At 49.3% G+C, this 25,320-nt stretch overlaps 1 long non-coding RNA gene across 1 annotated transcript; it reads right to left on the bottom strand.

The window, feature by feature from the left end:
• Positions 1–18,385: 18,385 nt before the first annotated feature.
• Positions 18,386–21,534, bottom strand: LOC141921498 (uncharacterized). Its single transcript, XR_012622702.1, has 2 exons — positions 21,158–21,534; positions 18,386–18,610 (listed from the first exon to the last, which is right to left on the bottom strand). It is a non-coding gene; the product is annotated as an uncharacterized LOC141921498 (long non-coding RNA).
• Positions 21,535–25,320: the final 3,786 nt, after the last annotated feature.

Genomic DNA, 25,320 nt, shown 5'->3' with positions numbered 1-25,320 from the left:
TCCTGGGAAGTACCCGCTTATTTGCAGGGAATCTAATGCATGTGTTAAACGCCTGCTCATTTTCTTTTCAGACAAACCCCCTCCTGGGGTAGGATGTTCCCCTCCTACCAGTCTTTTTAGGGTTACCCAGACATGCACTGTTCATACAAAGCTGGAGTAACTCACTCCCTCATCTCCTGGATCCTTCTTTGGATCACCACACTCTCCAATCAGTGACTGACTTACCCTGTCACTGTTCTATTGACAAGTTTAGAATGAGCAGAGGAGAAAATTCCCTGGAGACATGGATGTGCTCAGGGCTTTGCCAGGCGCAGCCAGCCTTCACTGCCTCAAACGATCCCAGAGATCTCGGGGCACATCAAACAGCTCACTGTCCGTGCTCCAAGGGCTCCAGCACTGCCAGGCTGGGGGCAAACAATGAACTGTCAGGATTCCAAAAAGGAGGGGCAGCCCTCGGGCTCACCAGCAGCTTAGTGGGATCTTTTCCCACTGCCTTCCACGCGAGCTCCTCTACTTTTGCCTTTGCACATCCCTTTCGCCAGTGGTTTTCCACTGCTTGGCTGGGCGGGAAATGGTCATCCCTCGCTCCTACCCCCCACGAGTCCTCTGAGGTCCCGCTGATGGTCTGCACATACCGCAGGCCACTAATTGCTTTGCAATAGACACCTGAGAATTGAATATTCACACAAGTTATCTTAAGAAATCACTCCACACAAAGAGCACACTTCCATTAATTCACAGCAAACCAGCAATACTGGAGTCACTTCTTCTAGACCTTCCAGGGTACCCCTAAATTTATCCATATCAGAATTTGCCTTTAATGACATATCCTACAGTCTGGGGAGACGACTGAGGTCTTCGACCTCTCTGCTCTACATTAAACATGAATTTGCACACTGATTCTTTCCCTAAATCTTCCATTCTCTCCATAATTAGAGCTGCTGGTGCTTTTTCTCTGTTTTGACTCAGTTTTGTTTTTTCTTCCAGTCTTCAGATCATTCTGCCTTCATGATCTAAATTGTAGTTTAAATAAATGTGATCATTTGCTTCCCACTCCATGCTTTTTTCTAGGATGCTCCGAAACTTGCTGGAGGCTTGGATAGGAACCGAAGAACACCTTTCTCACTTACTTCAACTCCAAAAATATAGTATCCAATCGACATTCATTATCTAGCCTGTCTCTACAGCTGGGAGAGAAGGAGAGAAGTACCTGGAAGAAAGTTTTCCTTTCTTAAAATAGGTGTCAAAGATACATGGGACAAATCACCCTTTTGCTGGTGCTGGTCACTCCTCAGGGTGGATAGGGATTGTTCAGCTGCCTAGTGAAGACTTAAAGGACCTAAATTTTAATTTGCTAAAGAAAAGGGAGATGACTCCCAGTCCAAACAGCCTTGTGGCCCTTTTCCATTTGTAGACTGCAGATCTGCAGTGTTCTCTGTTGTCATCTCTCCAAGAGCTACAAAAATCAGTGGAGCTGCTTTTCCTCAATCCCGCCAACACCGATATGATTAATGAAGAGCTGTGTGGCTCTGGGAGCAGGTTGGTTCTGCTTCTCAGAAGTGCTTGACACGTCTCCCCGTGTATTTTACAAGAACTGTCAGTACTTGGCACTTCAGAAAATCCTCCTGGCCCTTCTTTTTCATGCACTGATATTCTCAGGCAGAAGGGGGAGCCCATACATTATTTTTTGTGTGTAAGCATGTCAAAATAGTGATACAAAGCCATCAAATCTGTAGGTTTTTTTGAACATGAGACCTTCTGCTTAGCTGATGTTACAGACACACACAACTAGGGGAAGACAGGCTTGTGGAGCTCAGATTACTGTTATCTATTCCTTTGCAACAATGAGAAATCAAGGAAGATTTGAATTCTAAACAACTTTATCATGTGTCATCATGTTAGTTCAAATGCTAGAAAACAGAATTTAATTAAGAACTTGTTAAACAAACAAAAATACAGAGGGAAAACAGACCCTTTAGAAACAGAATAAGTCATAGCCACATGACATTTATTTTTGCTAATTTACTTACACACCCACTGGGAAACCAATTAAGTCATCTGTACGGTACTGCTGTGGTTATTTGTATAGAACCAGTATGTCAGATGTTTCCTAAGGATGCACAGGAATGTTAAACTGTTAAACAAGCTTTGGGCTTTTGTAGGATGCTTCTATCAGGATGAGCAACTAAATAAAGGCAGTGTGTACACTTGATAACACTGCCCGAACACACTTCAAATCCTTTCTCAATGCAGAAGCTCCCAGGCATGCCATTCACAGAATCACAGAATCATCTAGGTTGGAAAAGCCCTTGAAGCTCCTCCAGTCCAACCATGAACCTCACACTGACCGTTCCCAACCCCACCAGATCCCTCAGCGCTGGGTCAACCCGACTCTTCAACCCCTCCAGGGATGGGGACTCCCCCCCTGCCCTGGGCAGCCCATTCCAACGCCCAACAACCCCTTCTGCAAAGAAATCCTTCCTAAGAGCCAGTCTGACCCTGCCCTGGTGCAGCTTGAGGCCATTCCCTCTTGTCCTGGCGCTTATTAAACATTGTCATGTCCTTCAGTCGCAGCTCCTTCTCCACCCTATAACCAACATCTTGGTCCATGCATGTGCATCCAGGGAAACTGTAAGTCCATTTTAGCTCTGAGGACCTCTGCAGTTTGTCCTCTGGGATGGATTTGTTGTTACTTTTCCTCCAAGAAAGGGTTTGATGGCTCTTTCTGATGAGTTTGAAAGCAAGTAGGTTCTTTTGACTCGTGGCTTTAACAGCATCTGTGCTATACTTTAGTGACATTAACCACCTGCTGCCTGCCATTAATACTTTTGAGAATGACACAAGCAAAGATTTTGGCCCTAAAACTTGTGACCGCATGAAGTTACATTAATATAAGCTCAGGTTAGATTTAACCCACACCATACGTACAAGTGGCTTTTTTCCACCTGGTTAATTGATGCTGTGTTGGATTTCGTATACACATGGGGTTTTACTAGTTTAGCCGGCTTTATTAGTCAGAACTGTGGTTTTATCCCATTCTCCTGGCTATGCAAGCAAAGCTGCATAGATGCACAGACACAGTTACACCAGTCAATCAGTCCTTTTGCTCATGTAGCTCCTCGTGTTCAAGGAACTGGTTAATGAACACCTAATACGTTCTAAGCTAACCTGGACTGGAACTGCTCACACAAGCTGACTGATATTTCTGAATTTCCATGAGCTCTGAAGGAGATGAACTTCATTACCAGCTTCATCCTGCACAGACTTTCAGTCTCAGACTGTGCCCAGGTTTCATCTGTGCTTGTCAAAGGCAACATCAGGGATCTTTTAAGAGTGATTATGTAGTCCCTGTAAGGAAGGAGCCTGGGTTATCTTCCTGCCTGATGTCCTCACAAGGATAGGAGGATGGAGCCAACAGAAAACCACCAGGACCTTGCCCTTGGGTTGCTCTGAACACAGTGTCCAGCTTAGCCCTGGGTGATCCCTCTGCCCCCTTCAATGGACAAGACAATCAGGAGTTCACAGCAGCATGGCTGTAGCCAAAATCCCCTGAGGATCAGGAGGCTGTGGGGAAGTGTCCAAGCCAGAATTTTGTGTTTTTCAGGGGGAAAATGGTGCTGCCAAGATGGGTGATGAACAAAAACGTTGCCACTAAAAAAATTATATTTATAGGCCTGAGGAATTAAATTGGTTTCATAGCTTCCATTTAAATGAAGAAAAGCAAGTTGTGCTGCAGAAATGCAGCCACAAAGTACCTCTGGAAGGAGTGAAACTCCTAAGAGATATCAATTCTATGTCAGAAATTTGGTTCGTGGTCACATTTTTGAGACTGTGGAATGAATATGCAGGTTTGGAGGGTTAAAGGGATCTGAGGTCATAGTGGGAGCTGGAGATGGAAATCTGAGCTAAAGGCTGATAGGAGATCCATTAAAATTAGAAGGAGTGAGAATTTGGAGAATACAAAATATAATCTTCCCAAGAATACAAACTGAATTCTTATTACGTGCGACTTAGAAGCTGGGGTATAAATTAACTTTTATTTGAAACTGCAGAGCAAGCTTTGCCAAGAAAAACCTCATCCTGTTGAACAGGGACAGTTTTCAGACTTCATGGCGGAGAACTTCTTCCCAGCATTGGTGTTTCTGCACCTGATATAAAGATAAACTCAAAAACAAACTGCAAATTGTTTCAGGAAATGGTGTGTCTGTTCAAAGGCTGAAAATCTGTCAGGGTCTGTTGCACTGGTAAGTATTATATGCAGAGGAACTAGAATTCAGGGAGATAGAAAATGAAAAATATAAATAAAAGGCAGCCCTAGATGTAAATATAGAAACAGCAAAGGAAAGGCAAAATTCTGAAAAGAAAAATGCCACAAATAGACATTTAAGATAGAAAACTTTAGTATAGAGAAGCTCCACTGAACAGTGAGGCTGTGGCCCTGAACAGTATGCTGGTTAGGGGTTTGATGGAAAGGAAAACAAATTTTCCCATAAGAATTCATGTAATATAGAGCAATTGAAATGCACAGGGACATTATACAGCAGCTTAAAATCATTCCCATCTAAAACCCATCCCTGAACAAAGTCACAAGGTGATAGTGTCAGTGTGAAACTTAAATAACATGATATTGAATGATTTAAAATGTTGCACAGCAAACAACTTTTTCTTTGTAGGTATTTTAATGCAGACAAACATAGTACTAGAAAAAATTGTATTTACCAAAATAATTTGGTGTCAGGAGGGTGAAGGACAGAAAAATAGTCTAATGACAGCAGTTAGCAGAGCAGGTTATCAAATGATTGACAGTGAATCTGTAAAACATTGGGTAGGTAAGTGATGGAGAGTAGGGTATTACTGTGCTATTAAAGAGCTTCCTCCTTTCAGGAGAAATTTGAAAAATTGTAGCACGGAAAAAACAGATAAAAGAGCAGAAGTTTATGTTGTAAAGGTAAATATATTTAAGAAATCTGTAGGCTTTTGGTCTGAAGTGGCATAAATTTGTTTGCTTATGCTGTTAGAAAATGCATGTTAGTTCTGGATTAGAAACACAGATGCTGAGGATTCACATAAACATTGTGAAAAAAAATTTAAAAGTATATTGTGAGAGGACTGCATGGTTTAAAGCCTTTGCAGCCTTAGAATAATGTATATATGATGTTAAAATGTAGGTAGAAAGAGCAATAGCCCATAAAGAAGTTGCTCCTCCCTCCAGCGGGGTAGGTACTAGACAAGAATGGCTGTCCTGGAGGAGGCTGGGGGTCCATGTAGCCCAGGATCCTGTCTCCAAGCATGGTGATAAGTGGTGTCTAGGGAAGGGCAGAAGTATATGATCCTGCTTCCCAGTCTAGAGATGTGATTTTCATGTACAGACTTCAGTGGGTAGGAAAAGTGAGAAACACCTTCTACAAGGTGGGAAAGAAGAGGTGGATTTTCAGTATTCAAACAAAACTGGAAAAATCCAGGCTGTGGAGGACTTGGAGGAGCAGACAACATGCATGGCTGAGCATTTTCTTGGATGTAGAGACAGTCATGTTCAGGCTGTATTGAAAGTTTTCTCCTGCCTGTGTCCTAAAAGCACTTGCAACAGGAGGTTACAGCAGCAGAGCTCTACAGGACTAACTTCAGAAAATTCAGATTTGTGTTGGCAAAACTGTAAGCTAGCCCAACAAAGTTTTACAGACTTGTTTTGAAGAGCGGCTGTAAGCGGTTTAGAAGATTCCCTCTCTAGATATGCTTGTTTATCCGGGTGCAGCTCTGGCGCTGGCGTTGCCAGCAGTGCTTCCCAGCCAGGACTCTCCAGCTGGAGCTGCGCTTCCCTGTTACACTGCTGCTGGGCGTGTGCCAGGACCTAATTTCTTGGCTGACCTTGGATTTGCACCCTCATGGCATGTGTGTCCCAGAGCTGGTGTGTTGGGGACCACTTGGGCTTGGACTACTGTCCCATGGGAGAGTCGAGGAGTGTGGCTGAGCTTCTATGTTGGAGCATCGCTGGATGCGGGTGTGGAAGCAGAGCAGCATTTCTTTGTGGGCTTTTGGGCATCAGGACGTCCTGCAAGACTGGATACACCACCACGTTGGTGTCATGAGCCTTTTGGGAGCAAGGTCTCAGATGCTCTAGGGGGAAACTGGTGTATGGCCTCACAAACTGCACCGGCAGTGACGCTCCTGTTCTCCCTGACCCCTCAGGTAGACAGCACTGCCTCTACGTCAGCCCCACTTCTATGTTTCCTCTCAAGTGCTAAGAAGTTGCTAAACAAATCAATCCATCTAACAGCCAGCAGCAAGACCACCACGAGGATACCACGGTGTGGATGCTTGGGTACCATTTTTTTCCTGCAGCAGCTATTGCACCTGGGAAAGACCCATCGTTCCCCCTCAAGCCAAGAGCAACCCCAGGGCTGTCCACAACTTTGCAGAAACACATGGGCATGAAAACAGATAGAAGCTGGACAGACCTGGTCTTTATATGAAACACCTCTGTTTTGGCTTATAGGCGGTCATTTGGTCATGGTGAGGATTTTCATCAGCATGAACAATATGGGGCATTTGTAGCTCCAGGTCTCTGCTGGCACCTAGGTGTGGCATGATGATAGAATCACAGAATGGTTTGGGTTGGAAAGGACCTTTAAAGGTCATCGAATTCAACACTCCTGTAATGAGCAGGGACATCTTCAACTAGATCAGGTTGCTCAGAGCCCCGTCCAACCTGGCCTTGAATGTTTCCAGGGATGGGGCATCCACCACCTCTCTGGGTAACCTGTGCCAGTGTTTCATCACCCTCATCGTAAAAAATGTCTTCCTTATATCTAGCCTAAATCTACCCTCTATTAGTTTAAAACAGTTACACCTTGTCCTATCGCAATGGGCCCTGCTGAAATATTTGTCGTCATCATTCTTATAAGCCATATGAAGTGATGGAGAGTGCATGGGGGAGGTCAATCAGGGACAGGGAGGGTGCTGGAGAGGGAAACATGTTGCTTGGCTCCCCACAAACCCTCCAGCATGGGCTATTCTTATGGGCAGAGAGACCTCAGGAGTGACTTAGCTCAGATGTTAGGTGTGTCCATCATATGTCTGTTCAGTTTTAGCATCCTAAACATGTGGCTGACCTGGCAACTCTCCATTGCTGTTTTCCCATAGAAAGTAAAAAGCTTGACTACGGGGTTGTAGTCATGGATATTTATGGCAGCTTTCTTTAAAACCAGCAAATTGCTGCTGTGTTTTGAAAAAATTTCCTCATTTTTTGCCTTCTACTGCCTCCTTCCAGCAGTGCAGCTTCTCAGTGTTGTTAGAAGGATATCACTTTCTGCAAAGGCATAAATATTTAGCAAATGGATAGATTGCTCAGAGACAGCACGATGGCAAACCATATAGGCCTTTTGGTGTGGTTTCCTTTGTGCGTTGCTTGCGGTCCTTCTTCGCAAGGCTCCTGCCTTCCTTCACGCAGAGTTTCGAGTTGTTCCTTCTTCCTGAAGGCTGCAGAGATTTTCCGAGTCCCACTCTTGCACTGAGCTTGCGGCTGTACAGCACTGAACCCTCCCTCTAGTGGCTGCCGCACCGAAATGTTGAGAGATGTGCTACACGTTTCAGCTAATCTCCACTCAGGAATGGACAGCGGTGCCAAAATCAGATCATCTGCCAGAGGCCAGTGGTTCCTGCAGGCTGGGAAACCAGACCCATAGCACACGCACCACTTGTGCTGTGCCCTGGCTGTGTTGCACGGGGTTTGGCCACGTTAATGCTTTTCCTGCTGGTCCTTGATTTAGATGGGTTATTTGCAGTGCAGGATTTGTCCTCCTGAACCAGCAGAGAGGGATGTGAAGGAGAAGAGTTGTGTCAGGCTTCCCATCTGGGACTCGCCGTGTGTCTGGTCAAGGGTGTTTCTCCATCATGTGGGCTTTTTACCGCTAACATTTTGGATTCATCCAGACCAGACATGCTGGCTTTATTTTAAATCTCATTACAGTTCCTCTGTGTTTCATCATCCTGCAGACATGCTATTTGCTGCAGCATCACTCCTTGCAGCAGGAGGAATTGCAGTGAAAGCCTCCACAGCTGGTGGGAAGGGAAAAGTGCTGCCATCCAGCATGCAGGAACCCCATTGACATCTCTACTTCTCCATCACCACGGAACTCAGCCAACAAAACTGTATGTGCAGTCATTCTTGGGGTTAAACTACCAAATATTGTACCAACAGTGTATAGTAGCATTTTTCTGGCCAACTGGGAGATGCTGCATAGATGCTGGATAGACAAGGCTAATGCAGGGGTGCAAGACAGCATCTCCTTCTCACCCAGGTACAAGCAGAACATCACCGGTACATACACTACCCGGTATGAATACAACTGCCAGGGGCTGCTGGTGCCTGAACAGTCCCCAAGAGGTGTGTGCAGTATCACTCATCTCAAAGTGTCATAGATCCAGACCCCTCAAAGAAGAAACGGCTTCGAAAATCCAGGATGACCATTCAAATGTAAACACTGCTAAACCTTCTGTTGATGGTTTGAACAAAACCCATCCAGATTGAACGGAGCAATCAGTCTTGGTATCTATCCACAAAACTGCTCTCCCAACAAGCAGAACATGTGGCCGTGCTGATAAATGCCAAGGATGATTTCTGACTACTGAAAACTTTAGTTATAGTTGTCCTTTATCATCATGGATCTTCCCTGGATTACTTCAGTTCTAATCTCGGTCTCAGGGCCATTCCTTTGTCTAATTAAAGGACAACTGTATGTAACTACTGAACAAATTTTTCAGCAGTCATTAAGTTTTTTTGCGTTTCACTCAGTTTGACTATTAGAATAAACTGGCCAAATTCCCAGTTATTGCTGATTCTCAGGCACCAGCACAAAGCTCTGCTCGAGTGTCTGTTGCTTCAGGGAACACATGGATTTAAAAAAAAAATTGCCTCCCCATTGTTTCATATGAGAAATTTCTCTATTTAGCATCAAGAAAAAAATTAGGTTCAAAAAGATCCAAATTTATGTGCTCTGGGTACCTCTGTCGTACACAGAACAGGTAGGGCAAAGCCCACATGCCTGACACCAGAGTTCCCCTAAAGCTACATCTGTACTAGTTAGTTATTAACCAATAAACTAAGCAGTGCTAGGAGGAGGTTATTAAACTCTTTCCCCTCCTAACAGGGTAGTTGCATCCAAATTGTCTGTTGGGAGCAGTCCCATGGCCATGCTGCCCCTGTCGCTGCATGAGGACTGCTTTTTACTATCAGTATGAAAAGGAGTTTCTTTTGATTTCCCTTCTGCTGCTGCTTGTGGAGTCTCTATTGCATCTCCCGGCCTTTCCCTGCTGTGATAGTGACTGGAAACTTAAAAAAAAAAGCAAGACAGAGAAGCAGAGATTATCCCTTGAATCCAGGAGCTGGGGCTTTGAGGTTGTGTGCACGGCATGACCCTGTCCTTGCAGAGCCTGTGGAGATGTCTCTATTTGAGACAGCGGGAGAATGCCTTGGGCACTCCATGGCACAGGGTAACAGAGGAATGAGAGCCATGATTTCTTTCTGGCTAACATTTCCTTATGTGATTATATGATATATATACACACACACACATATATCTATATGATGGTGTACATTATAGCGGGTGTTATAATATCTGTTCCAGGCTGGAGTGAGCTGAGGCTCAGGGCGTTTGGGGTGTGATACAGAACACGAATATAAAAAAATTCAGCTTAACTATGAAAACCTCTGTCTTAACACTGAAATATTTTAATAACAGCACATTTGCCACCTTTGCTTGCTCACAGAGGAACCCCACTGCCTGCCTTTGTGCTCTCTCTCAATCACCAGGGCTGCTGGTACCACCCAGCGTTGGCTGCATCGACAGATGGGTTATTTCCCTATGCTGCAGACAGGTATTTATAGGCAACAGATCTAGGCAGTAATTAGGCCATAGGATAATTTCAACTTGCACTGGGACCACTGACTGCTGCTGGAGGGAAGCAGGAGATCCTCATCTGAAGGGAACCGAACCCCCTTCTAGATTTGTTGCTCCTCAGATGGAGCAGAAGAGACTGGTTTAGTGTGTCCGGTGACAATCTCAACCTGCTCGTCCCTCTTGAAGGTCATCAGGGGCATATAACGGGTAGAGAATAGCTCCTTTTATGCTGTGTAGATATTTATATAGATAAGGGCTGCCGGTCACTGGGAAGCTGCCCAAGACTTTAACGGTTTTTAACTCCTGTATGTTCCCCTCTCTGTTGTTCATCACAGATGACAATTGTGGTTTCATGTCTGTGGGACTGGGCTGGGTCTCCCTGTGAATCTCAGCTCCTTGTGCAATTACTGCTCCTGGATATCTCTGATGGTCTGGGCATGTCCTTGAAGTTTCCCCCCAATTCAGATCAACCATATGGACCTTATTTCCTGGTGGGAACTCCTACAAGATGATGTTGGTCCCTTTTTTACCCTGAGGCATGAGTGAGGGGTAGAGCACAAATCTGGGTATCCTTGCAACAAGCCATAAAACATGCTGTGTGTGATAGGGTGAGACCAGGATAGACAGGATGAACGTCAAAAACCAGGAGAGGACTAGAAAACAAGCACATTTTGGGTACCCTGGTACTCACCGGTGGTGCCACAGAGCTGCATTAGTGTAAAGCAGGGCACAATTAGACCTTTTAAGACTTGCATGTGCTAGCAGATAAATACATCATTTGCTCCACCCTGATATTGATCCTGGAATAAAACCATGCCACCCTCTGCTCCCAGTTCCATTATCTCCAACCCCAAAACACCCAGAAATCGCAGCCAGAAACCCCCAGATCAAAAAATTGGCCTGAAGTTTTTGATTGTATTTTTAGTACTCTTTCTAATGTGCTTTGAATTTGCCTTCTGGTTTTTTAGCTGCTAGTGTAAACTCAAATCATCCCTCAAACCTTTTGAAAATTGAGGGTTTTTTTTAAAAAAACGAGTTGCCTCTAGGGCCTGGGGCTTTAACAAAAACAACACATATGTATGTATATGTATTCCTACATATATTTATACCTTCATAAAATGAGATGCATGGTAAAATTACATGAGCTGGCAACACAACCGCCCTGTCACAAGAATCTCCTGGAAAGGGTGACAAACCACCTATGCTCAATGCACCATGCTTTGTCTGCCTGGGACTGAGATGAGAGGGCAAATGTTGGCTCGGCTAAAGCAAGCCCTGTCAGCCCTGATCCTTCATGTCACTCGCCGGTGTCTTTCACATGTGCAACTCCTTCCCTTGCCTTGAAATATTTAGATACCTCCCTGAATTTGGACTGGGCTATGGCCAAGGACTGGATGTTTGCTTTAAATCACAGGGGTCTTCTCTGCCGTGCTTTAAAAGCTGATCCTGGGCTGAAGGTGTGCCAGGATGAGTTTTATCAGTGATAGGAGGGAGACTGACAAAAAAATATTATAAATCTTTCAGAGCATAAAAAAAAAGGAGCCTCTACTCCCATGGGCATTTTAACAAAGCGAGTTGCCCCGGGATTGAGTTGGTGCCCACCGTGCGCCCCCGCACACGCCTCTGGTTAATTCATCTCTTGGCACTTTTTTGCTCCAAAGCTGCCATCGGCACTGTCTCTCAGTAAGTCTGCTGGAAAAAGCTGCTGGGAAAATGTGTGTGGGTGTTTGTGTGTGTGAGGACAGTGCCACCTCTGCTGTGGGCACTGCTGACCCCGTGGGGGGCTGCTCAACAGGCTGATCTCTGGGGAAAGGTTGAAGCATCAGGACCACTGTCGGGTAATCCCAGCCCAGAGACCTGCTCTCCTGCCTGCCGTGGCATCACAGGAAGGCTCTGAGCCTTCATATTTAATGCATAAGGAACATTGGGATGATCTTTTTAAAGGTGGTGCTCTCAGGCTTCACTGTTTTTTAATTGTTGGGTGATAAGAGCTTTGAAATGAGGGGTTGGGTCCCCAGGTTGGTAGGAGAGGTCTGTAGGATCAGAATCTGGAGCCAGAGCTTTGCTGGAACCTATTCCTCATCCTGTGGACCAGGGACTCCTGGAGACCCCTGGCCTATGGCTGACTGCTGGTCCGGACTATGTGGCTCAGCCAGGCAGGGAGTGATGACGGAGGGGTGGATTTAAGCTCCTTTTTTAGTAGCGTGCACCTCCAGCTTCCCCTTCCTAGAAAGTGAGGAAAATCTTTTTGATTAAACTCTAGCTTTACACCATTAGGTTTTGTTCTAGAAGAATGGGAGTCTGGAGATCTTGATTATATACTCTGTTTTGCCCATGATGTGCTGGGTGAGAAGTTTTTCCTCTGTTAAACACACCTGTAATCCTCCTTGTCCCTTGCTGGATTTGGTCACCAGCTTGGAGGTCTACTTGCACCATCTGACTTCAGTGGATTAAAACCAAAGACTGACCCTTTTTCCTCTCCAGAGACCATATTGCTCTTTCTTCTCTGCTGATTTTGGTCTTGCTAATTTTAAAGAGAAATCCTTGAATCAAATACAGCATGTCTGGGTCAGTGGGTTTTAACCTCTGACCCATGGCTGGCTGCTGGTTTGGACTATGCTGCAAGCCAGCTCTCGTTATAGACATACTTTCAACACCATGCAAACAAGGCAAGAAAGCAAGAGAAGGGAATTAAGAGTTAATTTTATGGGCATTTCAGATGTAAGCTCTTTTTTCCGTTGGCCGCAAGTGATGGCAGTGGTACACAAAGAGCCCTTGGGATTTTTAATCCTAATTTACAGGTTAGCTAGATTTATGGGTCAGTGTAGATTGGAACAAGACTTTTGGATGTTACTTGGTCCAGCCCCAGAAGCTTTGATGGTCCTTAGCTCTTTTTTAAAGTAATTTAGTGTTTTTTTCCAAGAACGATGGGAAATACTGGACTCTAACCCAGCCTCTTGTCCAAAGGCAGGATCAAGCGTTTCTTCTGTCATTCCTGACACACATTTTTCTAAGATGGTATTAAAATCTCTCAGGAGCAGAGAGTCCACCCCAGCTGCAAGTAATTCATCCCCATGATAAACGAATCTCATGAGAGCAAACTTTCCTAGTAGCAGGAGAAGAAAAACTCACAGTATCAACTCAATCAAACAACATTTATTTTACTGACTGTATTGGTAACTAAATCCTGGTTTTGTCCGGGTTATTGAGGTCGTTAACTCTGTGTTAATGAGGGCAGCGTTAAGAGGATGTTTAAGGGGAGTGTATATGGAGAGAGAATGGTGAGGTAAATTCAGGTCCCTCATAGGTATAGAGATAATCACTGTTATAGGGCTCCATCTCACCGTGTATCACATCCCATCACATCACCCCATGTTAAGCAACCCAGGACATTTGCCTTCTCTCCAGGAAAATGTGACCAGCTAAATTCCTCACTATATAGCAGAACTCAAAGTAGTAGGGAAAAGGAGAATAAAATGCAATATAATAGGCCACGATATAGTGCTGTCTATAAATATTTTACCAGGAAAGGTATGCAACTGGTATTTTGAACAAATCCCCAGCCACAGTTTTAATAAAGTGCCTTTAGCATGCCTCTCTGCCGTGTTTAAATCTAATTCCAGTTGTCAGTCAAATCGCTGTATGTTATTAACCTATGGGCATAATTGCCTATTCCAAGTCTGCAGCTCTAAGAGGCTTTATGTATGATTGTAATAAATGAAATAACTTTTATGATTCCAACTCATAGTTGAACACATTGTCATTGAAAATTACACATGCATACGCATTACTTTTGTCTTTCCCTATATAAGTTATTATTGGTGACTATGACTGCAGAGGAAGACCTGTGTTAGCAGGGAAATGACTGAGTTTTGCGTTAGTTCCTCTCTACAGCTGGTGCCACATGGAAATGTTTCAGCCCATCTTGATTTAAAATAAAAGGTTGCCATCCAAATAAGCAAACTTTCATAAAATTGCCACCGTGTGTATCGGCGACAGAGAAATCCTCATATGCTGACATGGCCAAAGCGATTTATATCAGATCTAGGTGCTGATGGCTCTTGTCTCTCCATCCCCAACCTCCTCCTCTCTCCCACCATGTTGTATTTTCTACCTGTAGGAGGAGCTGGTGCTGAAGGGGTGATTGACTTGTTGGTTTATTTTATATTTGTCACTGCTGGAGCAAGGTGAACATAAAATACAAAGGGCAAAGGCAGCACTTTTCAGTCTTTTTGTGCTGCCCAAAACCACAGCACAAGCAGGAGGGCAGCAAAGGGTCACTGACCACCAAAGGATGCAGGTGCTGTGAGCAGCAGGTCCTGAAAAACATCATCTCGGCCTCTCTTGGACATCACCAGACTTTACAAGAAGTTATGGCCCCCCCAGCAGTAATTTGCACTAGGAACATCTCATCTACGCCCTCAGCAAGTTTGCTGATGACACCAAGATGAGTAGTGCACTTGACACACCTGAGGGACGGGATGCCATCCAGAGGGAGCTGGACAAGCTCGAGAAGTGGGCCCATGTGAACCTCACGAGGATCAACAAGGCCAAGTGCAAGGTCATCCACCTGGGTCAGGTCAACTCCTGGTGTCAATACAGGCTGGGGGATGAATGGATTGAGAGCAGCCCTGCCGAGAAGGACTTGGGGCACTGGTGGGTGAAAAGCTGGACATGAGACAGCCATGTGCACTCACAGCCCAGAAAGCCAACTGTGTCCTGGGCTGCATCAAGAGAAGTGTGGCCAGCAGGTCGAGGGAGGGGATTCTCACCCTCTACTCTGCTTTTGTGCCCCCCCCCCTGCAGTGCTGTGTCCAGCCCTGGGGCCCCCAACATAAGAAGAACATGGACCTGCTCAGGTGGATCCAGAGGAGGCTACAAAGATGATCAGAGAGCTGGAGCACCTCTCCCGTGAAGAAATGATTCTATGATTCTATGATCGTTGGCAGAACTGGGCCCCTTGGCTTCTATCACTTGCCCAAACTGTTTTCATATTGTTAGACTGGGGCTGGGGAACATCTCTCTTCATTTCACCCATCTGAAAGGTATGTGGATAGTCTGCACTGGCCTGCTGGACTGTTTCCTGGGTGGGCAGAGGGACGGGCATCTCCAGAGGGTGGTTTGTCTCAGAGATGAGGGATAGCAGTCCATTAGGAATGGACATCCACACAATGTGATTCTCAGGCATGGGAGGCCTTTGGGCAGCTGAGATTTGGTAGGGTGAATCCCACCTCTGCAACCCTTCTACATCCCTAATCTAAAGGATGATGAAGAGAGGTTGTGACACTTAGAAAACACCGACTGAGGACCAGACCCTGCCTAAAATACCACAAGAGATAGGAGGAGTGTCCTCCACTGAGCCTCCAGCCTGTCCCCAGCTCCCTAAATGCCTTCAGGAGAGAGACACCAAGAGGGGGATAAATCCTTCAGGCAGGCTGATGAGAGTGTGCCTTGGGTATGGGGAGAGGCTGTGCTGCTGGTCACCTCCAGTGACCAATGACTGGGGCATTTTATCCTCTCGCTACCCTGTACTTTGTCTGAAATAGTCTCAGAACACCCTAAGAGAGACTCAATTTCAGCTTCTCACTTGAAAACACCATGTCCTTGCTGCAGGGCAGGAAGGGTCCAGGCTCCTGCAAATGTGGCTTTTCAGGCTGGGATAGACTCATGTCCTAAAATCAGGATGTTTCCACTGAACGATATGATGGACATTTTAGGGTTCAGGGTTTTTGGGGCCAGCATAGGTGTGTTTATGTATCACGATGTATAGCTTCACATGAGGAGTGGGTGTTACCATTCAGATCTTTCCTGATATTGGTAGTGATTAAAGAACTGTGATTTCATGGGGTATCATGTCTCTGCTAAACCTTTGGATGAGGGTCCAGCTTGTTTCTGAATGCTCTGCACCTCTCGAGCTCCTCTCACCAAACTCTTGCCCTCCAACCCATCCGATCTTGTTGAGGAGGTCAGGATCTGCCCCTCCAACTGCAGCGCAAGTGGAGCCATGGGAATCCCTCTTCTTTATTTATCCCCTGGTTTACGGGACCTCTCGCTTCAGAGCAGCCCCATTCCCACCTTGGGACTCAGCCCTGGCTCCCTTTCTGCTATGTGCCGTGTTTTTCAGCTCTGACCCTTGGCTGCAGAGCAAAGCGTGCAGAAAGTGCTATAGGTACTGGGATACCATAGTAGCACCACCACCCCATGGCCACAGCATGACTTGGGACCGTATGCAGGCACAACTGTGCAAATGCCATGGTAACGGCGTATCCTCCATCATCACCAGCCACGTAGCAAAGGCTGGACCCACCTTCCAGCTCCGGGGAAATGCGAGTCACCTCTCCTCCCAGGCTCTGCACCGGGCAAAGCTCATCGGCTTTGCTCGTTTGGTTTCCCATCGCCTGCAGGCTTGAGGCAAACCCGGTCACACCGAGCACCTCGGCAATGCTGGTCTGTTGGGTCCCCACCGTCTTTAAGAGCAGCTCCTGATTGGAATGAATCTAATTACCGGTCTGAATCTGGGCATTTTGGGTGATGCGGAAAATATATTTTGAGGGGCTGCTTCAAGATGTCTTAATAGGAGAAATGAGATGGCCCCGGTGTGCAGGAGCATCATTAAAGCACCATCTCCGCTCCTCGGGGCACCATGTTCAGCTTCCCTATTTGACCCCTGAATTTCCAGCAGTGATGTCACCGAAATCCCTGTTTGTGGTCTCGCTGCTGGTCTAAATTTAGAGTGTTTGAGATGATTTGTGACTCTGTTGCTGGGGGGAGGCAGGGAAGGAGGGGGGTCAGGGAATAACATGTGAGTCCTGTGTCATTGAGGCTTGTTTGGGCTTTGAAGACGGTGGAGTGGTGTGCGGAGATGATGGTGCTGTCCAGGAAGAGCGGAGACAAAAAAAAATATGGGACTCTCAGTCCTTTTTAGAGTCTAAGCAATTTAATTGAGCTCGTTGCTTAGCCAGGACATTAAGGAAGGATTTTCCCCTCGAATCCTGATTAGATTTCCCAATAAAACACCCACTTTGACTGCTGCTGCTAGGAGATATGTTGGTTTGCAGTTCAAGGAGACACGCGGCGTAAAAATAAACTGAAAAAAGGAGCTGGATGCTGTGGGGATGTGGAGGAAAAGACCTTTCCGCATGGAGACCATCATCCTTCATGAGGCTGGGACTCGGCGGAGAGCTGGGAAATGAGGGAAATAGAGGAATTTCCCACATCTTCCTTTCTGCCTCCCCGCCAGAGCATCTCGAGCCAAACCAGTGCTGCAGTCGCGAGCGAATCGGTCAGGGGGTGGGTGTGGGCGGGGAGAAATAAAAATGGCATAAAATCGCAGATGGAAGGATCTGTGCACCCCGCTTCTCTGCTCCATCCATCCCTTTCCTCTCCCCACATCGTGGGTACCCGAGGGTCCCTCTCCCCAGCCTCGCCAGCCCCTTCCAGCGCACGACCTTGGGGCCAGACTCCTGAAGGTTATTTGGGGGCATCTCTGTGTTAATCAAACATTCTCACAAGCTGCTTAATTCCCCCCCTATAATCCAACTGGGGATGGAGCCTGGCAGGTTTCTAGCCGTTATGTTTACATCGGACTGCGGGTGGAGGGAGGAAGGAGGGGACAGGGAAGAGGGGGGGAGAGCTGACGTGCTTGGAATAAAATTGTGCCACCTCCTCCTCCATCCCTCAGCGAAAAAATCAAACGCATCTGTCCACCCCCCTGTGCCATTTCCCTACCCAAAGTGTCCACCCAGAAGAGGAGGGGCTGAGCTGCAGCTCATCTCAAGGGGGCAAAGGTCTTTGAGAAACCCCTGCCTGATTTATTCAGGGCATAGCAATATTTCTTGTGATTATTATTAATAAGAGCCTCCTGCCTCCTCCTCTCCATGCCCCTGAGCTGAGCCCGAGGGAGGCAGCCGGGCCCCGGCAGAGTACCAGGCCTCTCGCCTTGGGGTGCGAGGTGATGGCGTCTCTTCATCCCAGTCATTTTGCAAGCAAATAAACGGGTTGTTTATTTATTTGGGGTTATTTAGATCTTGTTTCTCTCTCCCGTGCCGCAGCTCGTTAGTGGAAAAGCTGTTTCACTAGCTCTCCGGGTGAGGGCCGTGTGCTGCTGGGGCCGGCGGCACTGCAGAGGGATGCTCGGCGCGTAGTGCGGCGGGGCAGGGATCTGCCTGTGGGGATGGAGGCGATCCCAAATAGAAGGAACCCCAAATCTCTTTCTTTTTGCCCCTTTTATTCATTAAACATCAGCCCTCTGGCAGTTCAGACTCTCTTGGAGGTCCAGGATGCAGAGGCGCCCACCCAGGGTTAAGCAGGCGACCGTGGGCTGCCAAATTGAAAGGTCGAGGTTTTTTATTTTGGGGTGGATTTTAATATTCATCCCCCACCTGGTGCTGAGTGCGGGTCCTTCGGGGGGGAAGGGGGGGTGTCTTGCTTCCGCCGCCATAAAGAGACGGGCGAGAAACCTCCGCGAACAAAGGAGAGGATGCGGGAGCCCGCAGCGAAAGAGCTTTATTGGCACGGCACGACCCGACACGGGCTCCTTGCGGCATCCGCACCAGCCGGGATGCAAGCCCGGAGGGGGGGGGGGGAGGAGGGGTACCCCGAAATACCTGCAGCACCCCGGGGAAGGGGGGGTGCAAAGAGGTGTCCCAGGGACCCCGAGCTGCTGTCAATGCTCCCGCAGGCACCGTCCCATAGGTGAGAGTCTGCATGTAGAGCTGCAAAAAGAGATGGGCCCCCCCACGCCATCATCAAAGGGCCCCCCCCAGCCCAGGGGCAGCTCTGCAGCCACCCCACGGGGTGGGGGACTGTCCCCTCCAGTAAGGCCTTTCCTTGCCCAGTGCGAAGCACCTGCTGGGAGCACTGGGCCGGCAGTGGGGATGGAGGGATGTGGGGCAGGTTGGCCTCCAGCTGTAAAGAGAAGGGAAGGGAGAAGGGATGGGAGAAGGGCAGGGGGTGAAAGGCCCCAGTGGGGAGTGGGGCAGGAGGGTGGCGATGGGCTGCCCGGCACCTCTCTGGCTAAAAAGGTGGAGAAAAAAAAAAATTAAATAAAAATAAAAGCGTGAAAAAGGAAGGGGAAAATCCGACAGCGGGGTGGTGGCGGAGCAGCCCCTGCGCTGCGGGCGGCTCTGCGGGGGCACCCGCTCTGCGTTAGGCCGCGGGGTCGCAGCGTCCCCCCGTCACCCTCCCCTCCCGCTGCCTCGGGCTTCCAGTTTCTTGAATTTTATTTTATTTTCTGAATAATTTAGGTGCTGTTTCCCCCCCCCTCCCTCCCCCCTTTCCCCCCTCCTCTCGGCTCCTCGCACCCACACGCCTCTCGCAGGGGCTGTGTTAGGGGTATAATGAGGCAGCCGATGGGTAATTGGGATCTTTTGTAGGGAGGATGTATGGCCGGGGCAGCTGCCGGGGGGGCGGGGGGGCAGCTGGGGGGGGGGAACAGCATTACCATACAAAGGGAACAAATGACATGTTTATCCCTCCAAGAGATTTACGCCCGGCCTCGCCCTGCAGACACAGCGCTCCCCCCCCCCCCCCCTTCTTCTCCCCGGCACTTTTGATTTAAATTATAAGGATTAAAAGAGAGGGGGAGTGGAGGGGAAAGACACACAAACAGCCACCGGGAAAAAATAAATAATAATAATAAAGCTTTAAAAAATAAAGAATAAAAGCGGCTTTGCCCCAGCCTCCCCCCCCCCCCCCCCGCCCCTGCCGGGGGAACAGCGTGAGCCCCGGTGACCCCAAGACCTGCCCTTGCTTTTAGCAGGGGAAAGAACCATCGCTTTGAGGAGAAAAAGAGAGAGAAAAGGCAAAGCACAAAGCGGCGGCACCGGAGCAGCCCCGGGGGCAGCAGCCGCGGCCCCCCCGGGGCCCACCCGCGGGTCAGCCCCGAGTGACAGCTCCACATTTCATTCCCCGGGTGCCTATGCGCCTATGCGCGCAGGGAGCCCCCCCATTTTTTTTCAAGGGGACCCCCCCAAAATATGCCGTGTGTGTCGTCCCCCCCCTCCCATCCCTCTCCTCTCCCCCCCCCCCCCCCCTTCTCCGCGCTGCGGGTGCCACTTGCGCCGGTGCGCAGCGCTGCCTGCGCGCCCCGCGGCCGGGCTTGGGGGGGGTGGGGGGGGGGTTCCGCGGGTGCGGAGAGCCGCGGAGCCGCCTCCGGCCTCGATGCTGGTCAGCCTCGTTCTTGGCATTCACCGCGTGCCTTAATTGTATGGACATTTAAATCAAGGTCCGCTGTGAACACGGAGAGAGGGGCCTTTCCTCGGGAGGAAAAAAAATATATATAATAAGAGGGGAAAATTATTATTAAAAAAAATAAAAGGAGGGGGAGGGGAAGGAGGGGAGGTGGGAGAGGGGCCGCGCTGCCCACCGCCCCCGCGGAGCCCAGCCTTTGTTCTCCGCGCCCCGCGGAGGGCTCGGCGCGCCCTTCCCGATGGGCGGAGGGGAGGGGGGGGGGGGAATAAAATCCAACCTACCCCCCCCTCCCCGTCGGAAAAAAGAAAATACCAAAACCCCCAAAAATGTCTAAAATAAAATAAATCGAAGGCTGTGGGGTGCTGCCCGGGCAGGGGGGCGGCGTGCCCCGTTACCTGCCCTCCGTCTCTGCCCGCCGCTGCCCGCTCTCTGCCGCCTTCCCCGAGCCCCGCCGCGCTGCTATAAAGGGGGGGTCTGGAGGAGCGTAATAAACCTTCCCCCGTTCGCCTGCTGCAGTCAATCCTTTCGCTCAGATCCCAAGTGGTGCAAAAAAAAGAGGAGAGGGGCCCATCTGGCTTCTCATCAGCTTTGTCAAGTCTTGCATACGCTAAAATGCTAATGACCTAGATAGCTCATGCAAAATGCAGCAGAGAGAGAGAGAGGGAGGGAGCAGCGAGGGAGGGAGGGAGGGAGGGGGAAAGGCAGAGGGAGGGGGAGAGCCCGGGTGCATCACCCCCCCCCCTCCCCATCACCCCCCCCCCCTTCCCTCAGCCCTCGCTGGCCAATGCACCTTGGTAGGTACGAGCCGGGCTTTGATTTGAAAGGTCACCCGGGTACGATGGAGGGGGGGGACGGGCAGAGCCCACGGATAAACCGCCCTGGCTTCACCCCCCCACCCCGCCGCCCCAGCCCTCCAAGGGGGGAAGAAAGGGCGCAGCCCCCAGTGCATCCCCCCCCCCGCCGTGGGGTGCTGAGGGGGGTCGTGTCTGTCCCCCCCCCCTCTTCGCCGGCCCGACCCCAACCCCAAACCCCCTCCCTCCCCCCCCCAATAAAAGGAGCGAAGGAAATACCCCCTGCGCAGCCCCGCGGTGGTCCCTCCGTCCGGCAGCCGGTGCAGCAGCGCGGCCAGGCGCGTAATCCCGCGGAAGATGCTTGGGGGGAAAGCGACCCCCCCGCCCCCCTCCGCGCTATGCGGAGGAGAGGTGAAAATTATATATATATATAAATATATATAAAAGAAAAAGAAAAGGGGAGATAAAATCGGGGAGCAGAGCGGGCGGCTGGAGGGGTGCGGAGGGAGCGCGCAGCGCGGAGCAGCCGGGCGGGCGCTGCGCGGAGAGAGGAGCTGTCAGCGGCGCCTTCTCATTTATCATTAGCCAGCCCTAATCTTGCTCGCTGTCCTCCTTCGGTGATGTTGATCCACTTTCCCTCCCTCCTCCCCCAGCCTCCCCCCCCCCCCCCCTTTCCCCGCACACCCCCTCCCCGTAAAGGATTATTCAGCCAAAAAAAAAAAAAAAAAAAAAAAATCACAGCTGCTGACTCCGTGCGCCGAAAACAAGGCGGCTGCAGCCCTCGCCCCCAGCCCCTCTCCCGCAGAGATGCTCCGGGTGTTGTCCGCAGAAATGCTGCCTTTTAAAACAAGGAGCGACCCGCGGGGAGAGAGCCTCCAGCCCTGCCCAGCTCCCCCCCGCCGCCCCCCGCACCCTCCACCCGGTTGGGGAGGGGGGAAACCCCTTGCCCTGACCTTCCCCCCCCCCCCCTTTCTCGCCGGTCTCCCCCAGCCCCGCTGCGGAGAAAGGATGCTGCAGAGCTGGGTGCAGCTTTGCAAGAAAAAAAAAAAAAATTAAAATAATAAAGGACTGGGTTTGGATGAGGCTTTACTTCCCCCCCCCCCCGCCCCCCCACTGCTGGTTTCATGGCTACGCTACTGTAATTATGAATTCTTCTTCTTGCGACTTGTGTGTGTGCGGGTGTGCGAGGGGCTGGGGGGGGGGAAGTGGCTGTGTTTTGCGGCTGACATCACTGCAGTGGCGTGGGGCTGACAGCTCCCAGGGCTGCGCTCAGCCTGCAGTGGCTCCTCAGCTTTTTTTGCAGCCTCTCTGCTGACAATTGTCAGGGAAAACGCCGGGGAGGGGTGGGGGGGGAATGAATAATAACCCCCCCCCAAAAAAAAAACCCCAACAAACCCACCCCGTCTCACTGTGTTCAAGGTGAATTTCAAGGAGAAGAGGGTGGTTTTTTGTTTATGGTCAGGTCGGGATGTATCCCGGTGATAGGAAACACACGCTGGGGCTATCTATACATCTACACCCAGGGATATCTATACATCCCCAGCATCACCGCTCCTTACTGAGCACCCTGTTAGACCCTGCAACCTTGTCAGGGCGCTGCGCAGAGTAACCCAGGCTAAACCCCTGGCTGAAGCAGGCTCTGAAGGCAGGAAATCCTTTATTACTCGCCGGCTGATTTCGTGTCAAGGGCATGTGCCCGCTCCTGGGATCTCTTTGCAGAAGCTGCAGCTACCGTGCCTTTGAGATCATTTCAGCTACGTATCGCGCTGCATCGCACGTATATTCCTTCCCATTGCATGAAGACAAATACATACTTTTTTTTTTCCCCCCCCCCCCTCAATTGAGGCCTAGAAGTTGCTGAGAAAAAAAACGCATGGAAGCACAAGCACCCGGTTCGTACCCCGAGCACAGACCGTGTGTGTGTGTGTGTGTGTGTTCAGAGACAGGCAGAAGCATCCTCTCTGAATAAGCACAAGAGCCCTGTGCGCATTGGGCCCTCCCCAATGTGCTCGAAATCTTCGTGCCGAGCCGGCTGAGAGCTGCGGCCCTTTCTTCTTAGTGCTGTTTAACAGTAGTACCATTTCGTTTCCATTACGTTAATGACATTTCATCTAATGCACCAAATCGGAGGAGTTTTCAAGGAAATACTGGAAATTAGACGTCGAAAATTGTTCGGGAGAGTCACCAGCCCAGGCACAAAAATCTCCCCGCCTGCGCTTTATAATGTCACCCCCCTCCTAAAACCACGACACAGTATTATTTGCTTAAAAAAAAAAAGCCAACCCTATTTCTCCTGAATGAGCAACTTCTCATATACCTCCTTTAGACCGTTTGCAATTCAAATAAGCAATGGTATAGCACAGATTTTAAAGGTCTCTCTGACAGAAGCCAACAGCCAGAGCATCCCTCTGAGACCACCACGCTTCAAACCGCAGCTGGAGCCACGGGCCGGGCGAGCATCAGCCCCTGCCTGGCAGGCAGCTGCCCGATGGGGACCGCGCCCGCAGCCTGCGCCGCCGATGGGGTCGCGGCGTCACGTTATTTATCTCCTCCTTGGTTCTATGTCTCGGAGATTTATAGAGAGATGAGCTATTTTACTTAAAAATAAATAGATGTGTTTCATGGGAGGTAACTTGGTTGGAGATGAAAAGTTGTAATTTCAGTACCGCTCCAGAATTACTTCTCTATATTTTTTTTAATAAGTAACAGTGCTTTATCTCTCCGTAAGAGCTTCCTCTGGAGGCTCGCAAAGCGCTTTGGGAATCTGCACGAGCACCCATTCCAAGTGGCAATTTGAAGGAAGTCAGAGCAATTTCCCCTTTACGCAAGTGGGGAAACTGAGGATCAGGGGCATCGGGGACATTTTGCTGCCCATCCTTCCTGGCTTCGAATGGACGTGAGATGCCAACAGAGCCAAGCTGCGGAGAGGGACCCACTGCTGAAAACCGTGGGGGCAGCTGAAGGTGCAAACCCAGACCAGGGCTTGCATCGCCCACAGCCCTCAGTGCTGGGCAAAATGTCTTTGCAGAATGGACACGGGGATTTTCAGCCTGAATTCCAGCCCGCTCACACGGGGGCTGGATGCCGCATTATAAACCTGTGCTGGATTAATGCTCAGAGGGGTCTTTTAGGGTCTTTTCTAGTTCATGCTCCTGCCCGCTCCCCATCACGTTTACCAGGGGTATTTAAAGCCCACTCCAACCCACTTGAAAATACATTACGCTCCCTTAAAAACATAAATCCTTGGACTTAACCGATGATCCATCCCCTCCCTCTGTGCTATTAGCACATTAAGAAATTAAACGATAAAACTCCTAAAGATCCGATTGACCAGAATCGCGCAGCTCCATATGGCACGGCATATGTGTCCGGCCCTCCTGCGCGCCCCGGCCGGGATCGCCTGGATGTGCACTCAGGCAGGCTGGGATGGGAAGAGGGTTTCAAGACAAATTCGGATGGATTCAGAGTTGCTTTTTTTTTTTTTATTCCACGACATTTCACTTCTCTGCTCCACCTCCAGCACCGGACAAAAAACTGTAGAGGTGATGTATGCCCCTAAATAAGGATGCAGAGCTTTGCTTTGCTGGAGGAGGTCAGGTGAGGCTATTTAACGCTTTGCAGGATGGCTTCTAAAAGATGATGGGCTTAAGAAAACAACCCCAAACCCCAAAGCTACATCCCCACAATCAGCTTAACGACTGCTGGAGCTGATGGCAGAGGTGACTCTGGGGGAATGGGTCCCTGCGGGTGGGTGCTGAGCACCCGGCCGGGGGGGCGGGGGGGAAAAGTCCCTTTTCTGCCCTACCCGCTCCACGATAAATCACATTGCAGCAAACAATAGGCTCTGGGCCTCACTGGGAGCTTTCCCCGAGCGACGACGGCAGGTTTCTCAAAGCCTTTACAAGCCTTTTCACCGCTTTGGTGAAATTTAAACCTCCTTGGTTTTTTATTTTTATTTTTTATTTTTTTATTCTGGGGCTCACCTGAATTTCTGAGTGCTGGGAACTGTGAGGGAATGAAGATGCCAGAGCCGGATCCGGCAGCATCTCACTGGGTTCAGCCCCGTGCCCAGCACTGCTGAGATGGACGGACAGAGCCCGTACCGAAAAACTTTAACTCTAAACACGACCTAAAACAGCTTAGCGGGGATATACATGAAGGAAAGGATTAATCCCCTTTGCCCCCCAACCAGGAGCAACAAATCCCATTAACTCCCCATCCCTGGGAGGGGAAACTCTGCATCCGCTGACCCCCGAAATAGGGACCTGCCACGTTTATTTAGTTATTTATTTTAAATAAAAATGCCAGCCCATGGCAGTGTCTCCAGCAGAAGCTCTGTACTGAGAATTAACGATGGTTTCTGTGGAAAGCATCGGCATCGCTGCGAACCAGCCTGACCGTGTTATTCTGGTGCGACGTCTGCGTTGGCTGCTCACCTCCTA

The sequence above is a fragment of the Strix aluco genome, chromosome 3 (genome assembly GCF_031877795.1).
Source record: "Strix aluco isolate bStrAlu1 chromosome 3, bStrAlu1.hap1, whole genome shotgun sequence".
NCBI lineage: Eukaryota > Metazoa > Chordata > Aves > Strigiformes > Strigidae > Strix > Strix aluco.
The sequence above is the reverse complement of the archived record's forward strand: the minus strand, read 5'-3'. Positions and strand labels throughout refer to the sequence as shown.